Raw genomic sequence first — 7300 nt, 5'->3', positions numbered from 1 at the left:
TGTGGTCATACAGGAAAGCGTGGCAAAACACCACCGGGCGTGTGAACTCTGAAGCAGGGGTTTTTTGCCTGCCTTGTAAGTCGATTAAAGGAGACAATCTGAGTATTTTACTTAATTATCACCATTTCCTATATAAGGAGTAATTTACAGGTTAAAATAGGAAATAATATAGCACAATTTATGTAAATGACTCATCAACTAGAGTCAGCCCGCTGTTTTATGCCTGTCCTGTAGGAAGGGGCATTGGAAGCTATAGTCGTACCCCTCTAATACAGGCTGTAACTTTTGGCTATAGCTCTTGCACATCACCACAGGCCTGTTTAATACCTGTTTTCTTGTCTTTTCAAGTTCATCAGAAATTATGTATTACAGTTGAGAAGTATTCATCTTGCAGCTGACAACAGCTGGATGAAATAAAGAGCCTGTTGCCAATGTTTTTTGTTTTTTTTTTCTTGCTAATTGTTTATTAGAAAAGAAAAATAGTGCAACCCAAAATGGAGTTTTAATTCCTGGTCCATAAATCTTCATGGTTTCTCCCCTTGTCTAGAAGGGTGGGAATTTCTTTGCAAGGTGAAAGATTAATGCTTATCTTTGTTGAAGGCTGAACACAAGACCTGAACACTGGCAAAGCCTCTGCAGACTTCTAATAATTTTCCACTATACTTTGCAAATGATATGTTATAGCATGAAATTTGTCATTATTTCACTGCAAGTAGTTCTTGAAGGGCTAGTCTGACTATGAAGATAATCCTGGAAGGTTAAGTATTTGAGGGAACCCTTCACACAAGGCTTAAAGTTCAGATTTTCAGACTGCTGGGTGCAGGTGTGCTCACTTGACTCATGTATGTGCTTGTCTGCTAATCCCAGGATTTCCCAGAGCTAGCTGGCCAGGAGGACGTGGGCACTGGGGTGCGGAGGAGCGCTTGGACATGTCTTCTGAAAGGCTTGTGTTCAAGCAGGGTCAGCATTAATGTGAACGGGGGAGCACATGGAGGGGAAAAGTGGTGAGACGTATGGGTGGTGCAGCCCCGTGTCCTGTCTCGATGCCCTGGGACTCAATACCACAGAGGGAAGCAAACAGCTTTGTTAAGGTGAGTAAAAACCCCTATCAGAAGAAGCCTCTTCTCCCCTATATGGGAGGGAAGAAGGCTGATGCATGCCAGCATTTATTACTTAGGTTTTGAAAAATTGCAGGGTACCCAGTCACTGTCTTAAGGTTATCTGGGCCTCTGTGTCCCTTTTGCCTTTCTCACTGTTTTTCTGGTCTTTGCAGTGGCAGAGGTGGTGGTACCTTTCTCGTTGGTCAACCTCCATTTTTCGGACGTCTCTCTTCTCTTTTATCCAGCTGCTTGCATGTGGTGCCTTTTTTCTGGAGAAAGGAATTAGAGGTAAACCTTACAACCATATTCCTACATAAGCCTGACGAAACCTCTGGCCAACCTCTTCCTGTTCTTGAGAAGGTACAAACACTTGTACAGAAGACAGCACAAACCTCTGGACCTTACCTCATACATTTTCGTGAATTTCTATGTGCATGTGTGCTCTCAACTTCCATGATAGATCTTTTATTTCCCTCCCTCCTTTGGTGGTCAGACCCTCAGTGGAGTGCCAGGTCTGGAGCATGAAGGATTTGGGTGAGCTGTGGATGCACCTCCCTTTCTCCAGGGTCTGGTTCAGTCAGCTCAGCGTGTCTGCGGTTGGGCTTTTCCCCTGAATGAGCCCGGATCCTGTTATTTGGTGTCATTCCTGCTTGCACATGTTCTCTGAACTTTTGCTGGCTGTTTGCATAACCAGGAGCGTATTTCCTGGCTGGCGCACGGCCCTGGGATCTGTTTATTAGCACTGGTCTCGGATGGGGGTGAGTTGGTATTCAGAGCTGCAGGCTCCTGCTGCGCGTGCTCTGCAGTCTCCCAGGGGTTTAACTCCTAGTCTTACTTGTGACTCGATTTAATTTCTGTCCTGTTCCATCATCCCAAGTATCAGTGTATGTTGGGCTGATGCAAATATAGGATTCCCAGATCTGATCCTGGTGATCTGAGGGAAAGTGACTGGTACTACATTGCCCAGTTCAGTTCCTTTCAAAAGTGTCTAGACATTACCCACCTTCTCACCATGTAACTGTGGACTGAGGGTGTCTTGAAAGCCAAGTTCTGAGGCCATGGGTTCATTTATGGAGTCTGAATGCTAACGCTGCCTTAGCTGGACTTTGAGCTCAAGCTTTTGATATTTCTGTATATGCGTTTGTTAGCATAGCTTTCTTCTGTATCTGACTTTCAGATTCAGTGTGGATTTCTTGCAGACTACAATTCTTCCACTTAAGTCACCTATCCAGTGTCAACTGATCGTCTTTAGTGTCTCAGGCGAGTCAGAAGGCAGTTTTACTTTGCTTTTCCCTCCTGTGCTTGCTGTTTCTTTTGTTGACACTTAAAGGCCATTCGGTAAAGCAGCTGCACAACTGTGTTTTCCTCACCCACTGTTCCTTCTGTGTCTTTCATCATCAGACCTACTCTGTCTGGTTTTTGGACCTTCCAGCTCATCTGAGGATAAAAACTGCAGCTGAACCACAAGGAAGGAGTGTTTGATGCCGAGTGAGGACAGCCTAAGCTTATTTGCTTGATGCACACTGCAGAAACAGCCATTTTTCCAGTATGAACAGCAAACCACAGACACAAATTTGCCAAAAACATAGAGGTACCCAGAAACCAGCCTGCACCAACAGCTTCAGAGCCTCATGCTGGAAGATGCTCCAGATGTTTCCATTATCTTCCTCATGTAAGAATGGTGCTGCTTTCCTGAGTACTATGGGCATGAAGCTTAGTGATAAAGTGAAAGAAATCAGGTGATGCTAACTAGTATAAGCTAATGAACTTCTGACCTTATTTAATCAGGTACAAAGCAATTTCTATTCAAGACAAACAAGGCAAGAGCCTGAGCTGGTTTTTTTTTTTCAGTAACAGCAGCTATTTTTTCTGCAGAGTTCAGATGTTCTGATCATCTAAAATGGGAAGACAGTTAATAGTGAAAGTGTGTATTTGACACATCCACTTGTCACTTATACATGCAACAGAATCCACAGTCTTCTATAACCAGAAGGAATTAATATGCTGTAACAAGAGGCAAATATTCATTTCAGGGGGAGGAGGAGGAGGGACTTCCATCAAGTCTGTCTTGTCTTGCCAACACTGGAAAGAAATATTTCATGCTTTTTTATAACTTTACTAAATGATACAGGAACATCAGATTGAATAAAAAATAGCATGGAGGAAAAGAATGACTCAAAAGGTGATCTGTCTTACTGAAAGCACAGTTAAACCGTGTGCGTGTACTATTCCTGAAACTGTTTTCCCTGCTCTTAAGGTTTATCCTTGAAGTCCCTGACTTACTACAGCTATTGGAGGAAATGAATGTTGTAGTCTGTACAGGATGTTTGTAATGCTTCTAGTGGTATAAAAATAAATTCCCCGGTTCCAATTAAATTGAGTCCTCATAAAGATAATTTTGGGCTTGTGTAATGAAATTGTAAATTCCTAAAGATGCTGTCTATTTAACTACCTGTGTTATAAATAAGATTCTCCATGTCCATCACTACCAGATCAGCTGTTAGAAGTGATAGCCTTGTGAAGAAGCAGCATTTTCCTTGACATTTAGTGTTGTATTTGTGAAAATCCGTGTAGTCAGCTTCACTTTTAGATTAGACTTCATTACTTGTTTCATGGTTTTCCCTAGTTTTTGAGGTTCCAGACTTTTAAAGGAAGGCTATTTCCTTCTGGAAATGCGACAGTGTGATCCTTAAAAAAATATAGTGTCCTAGATTTCATTTCTATGTGAAAACGGTAGTACTACATTTGATACTCATGTAAATTTTTACTTTTTTTTAAAAAAGGACAAAAGGTGGTGGTGGGGAAACAGTTGCTTTTTAGACAGGGTGCAAATTAGTCAGTTTTCAAGCATTAAGAATGCTTCTGCTGTATCAGACTTTCTCAGCACTCCCATTCCTTCACGCTAAGATTTAGTTATGTAAAATACAGCTGTGTGAAATATTCATAAAGGCAAATGAAGCAGCAGTCCACACTCGTGTGGTTTTGTTTCCCAGGCACTACGAACGAAAAAGGGAAATGTCTTCATCTTGCACTTTCAGACAAATTCAATCCAAGTATTAATAAATAATATTTAGAAAGGAAACTTGCTTCAGGTGGGAAGAGACTTGCTTTGTAAGATTCCATGTCTGACTTAGTCAATCGGCTCTGTCTTTGAGAACCAGGACAAGAACAGTAATTCAACTGAGAAGGTGTGATTTGAAGAAACTGTAATGGACTCTATGATGCAATCAGTGGGATCCTCTGCACATAGCCAAGATGCTGGAAAATATTACTGTTCCCCGGGTAATCCATGTCACATCTCACTGCTGGAAGTGGTAACCTCACTGGAGGCTCTGGCAGAGTGATCTGCTCCCAGGGAGGACTGAGTTAGGCAAGTAGCAAGTTTCAGGAGCGTCTGAAGGGGGCTGGGGAGGAAGCAGAGTCCCCTTCCCTAAGACGCTAGAGTTTAAATGGCTGTTTGAACCTCAGCTTCTCTTTCACAGCTACAGAGGGGATGGGTTCAGGCAAACCTGATTCTCAGCTTGCATCAGCCAAAATAGTCACTTAAATTTATGCAACCATTTCAGGTTTTTTCCAGGTGATGCAAAACTAGGCAAAGTGGGACAGCCTCACTGACAGCGTTTCTGGAGCTGAATAAAGAGCAGATCTCAAAGGCCAGGCTATTTGGGAAGAGTTTTGTATGAAAACTGGGAGAAGAAAAGGCTCTAATATAGTTTTTTGTCTCCCCAGAATGTCACTATTTAGCAAAATTACTGCCGGGCACAGTGAAGGGGGTAGGAAGACACACACTGGGTGCTGGAGTACAGGATTAGAGAGGGTGGGAGGGTAACCTGAAGGCATCATTTAATTAAGTAAGCTGAGCTGCATCAGTATGAAAAGGAACTGTAATGTACTACAGTAACTCACCTTGTGTGGTCCCAGACCAGTGAGCACTGGAGCTGTTTCTTCTGCGTGGCCCCATGGCCCCATGGCATGGACCAGGGCATTGGACCTGGGTCGGAGCTGTGTCTGCTCCCCTCTTCCAGGTGGAGCAGGTAAGTGTTGGGATGCTGAATCCCCTGCTCATTTCAGTTTTGTTGCTTAGACTGTCTGCTTTTCCATCAGGATTATATCAGTGTCTTGGATTTTTTCCTCCCCATTTAGTTCTGGAACACCCTGGACTTCTGGCCACGGACAGAGAAATGCTGTAAGGTGAGCCAGGCTGGGCACGGAAAATAATTCAGTTTCTGACTGGAGAATATTGCTTGCTTTTTACAGGGTTGGTTGTTTGGTGTCAATATTGGCGTGGACCTTTAGAGTCTTTTCTTTATTCTAACATGGCACAAGCGTCTGCTTTTAGGCACTACCTGCTATGTTTGCAAAGCTGCTATCTTCCTGTTAAAGGAATCTAGAAGAAGAGAAAATATTCTTGATGTTCTTATCTGATATTTTTCTAAGGAGCTGTTTTCTATAGCTTGTGGTCTGCTATGAAACAGATCTAGATTGGTCCCAAGGTGCCATGAGGGTGTCTTTGTGGCATCTGGAAGAGCATGTAAAAGTTGAGTTGTGGACATCCCTCTGGAGTGATGCACTGTAGTAGGATTGCCTGGGTCATGATGCTCTACCTTCTTTCCTGAACTGAATATTAAGGTGTTTAATGGAGGTGGGAATAAGAACTTGTATTTGATTTCTGAAAAAGTACCTGTTTCCTTTACCACCCAGTATGTATCCCCTTTCTCCCCAGGGTCCCTTATCTAACTTTCCAGGTTACTCACATGTTTTCAAGGTCAGAGTCTGGAAGGATACCCAGTTTGCTCCACTTACACACCATTGAAATTATAATTTCACACTTGGCCTCTGGCAGAATTGAATGCCTCATCTCTTGGAAAGGAATATATACAGGAAAACAAATAAAACCACTTACCAGCTGGTGCCTGGTGAATTAGCATTTGACATTCAAGGATATTGCACATAGAACTGGCTTGATTGGCATTTATGTGGAAGTTTGACTGGCACCATTTGATCCTTTTCGGCATTATATTCAGACATATATGCTAGTGTAGTTTCTGTCTTGCCATGTGTTAAAGACGTTTAAGCTGTCATGAACTTTCCTGTTCCCTCTAGACACTTGATCTCTTCTCTCTTTGCCAGCAAATGGTCTGGGTTGGTTCCCCTCTTTCTTCATTCCACAGAATTGCTCTTTGGTCCCCTTCTCGTAAAATGCAAGCGGAGAGTCTGTAGCAGCAGCTGGCTGCCAGCAATGCCTTGATTGCAGTCTGATTCCAGCAAGGAGGAAAAGTGGTGTGATTTTCCTGCCTGCTGTCAACTTTTAACCTCTGGGGTTACCGCTGCACAGCTCTCCCTCTTTCTGTTTATTCCCTCTGTCCGCCTCCTCTCCCATCACCCAAAAACTGGCTTTAAAAATTGTACATGAGGGTTAAAAGGAAATTAAGAATACTTTGGTCTTATCCTCCTGGTCTAAGAGGTGTCGTGTCACAACTTCCTTCACCAGTTGCTAGATCACAGCTTGCAACATGGAAACGCTGCCTGTGTTGAAAGAAAGTTTTTAAAGTTAACATGGAGGAATACATTTCCCCAGAACCGTGGGACACTTGGGGCTGCAGTTGCTGCTGGACCAGACAAACAATGGAATTGCCTTCAGTTGTTTCCAGGATTTAGTAAAAACAAGACACATCGGTGCTAAGGCTGCGCTGCAATCGTCTGCACTGCAGGGAGGTGACATGCTTTATAAAGCAAACGGTACAACAGCACGCTCGTACTGTCGTGTTGAAACTTCTGTAGTTTGTTCTCTAAATGGCCTTGGAGTGAGTTGAGGATCTGGAGTTGCCTAAGCAGCGGTACAGCTTTTGTGAAGAGATCACTGGCAAATTTCTCTTACCAAATTTGGAAAACGTGTAAGTCCCTACAAATGTTAAGAGGAGTTAAGAAGCAAGTATTTTTCTACAGTGGTAAAAATCCTGGTTTTCCGAAAAACCCAATATTTTCTAATTTGGCTGTCTAATCTCTCTCAGATACTAAGTTGTTTGCATCGGTTTGAGGTTCATAAAGAAATTAAAAACAAGATGCTTAAATGATACATAATGTTGGAACATCTTGCCATGTGATTTACAGAAATGCCATAAAAGTGCATGTATGAAGCTAAGCATTAGAAAGCCCTTTAAAACACCCACACTCCGTAGGTTGTTTTTCTCTCACTGTTT

General features: G+C 42.8%; 1 long non-coding RNA gene across 1 annotated transcript; it reads right to left on the bottom strand.

Moving 5' to 3' along the window:
- Positions 1 to 1108: 1108 nt before the first annotated feature.
- On the bottom strand, positions 1109 to 1801 carry LOC121091858. Its single transcript, XR_005829059.1, has 2 exons — positions 1506 to 1801; positions 1109 to 1369 (listed from the first exon to the last, which is right to left on the bottom strand). It is a non-coding gene; the product is annotated as an uncharacterized LOC121091858 (long non-coding RNA).
- Positions 1802 to 7300: the final 5499 nt, after the last annotated feature.

The sequence above is a fragment of the Falco naumanni genome, chromosome 7 (genome assembly GCF_017639655.2).
Source record: "Falco naumanni isolate bFalNau1 chromosome 7, bFalNau1.pat, whole genome shotgun sequence".
Classification (NCBI taxonomy): Eukaryota; Metazoa; Chordata; class Aves; order Falconiformes; family Falconidae; genus Falco; species Falco naumanni.
Note: the sequence above shows the minus strand (reverse complement) of the source record. Positions and strands in the feature narration are given on the sequence as shown.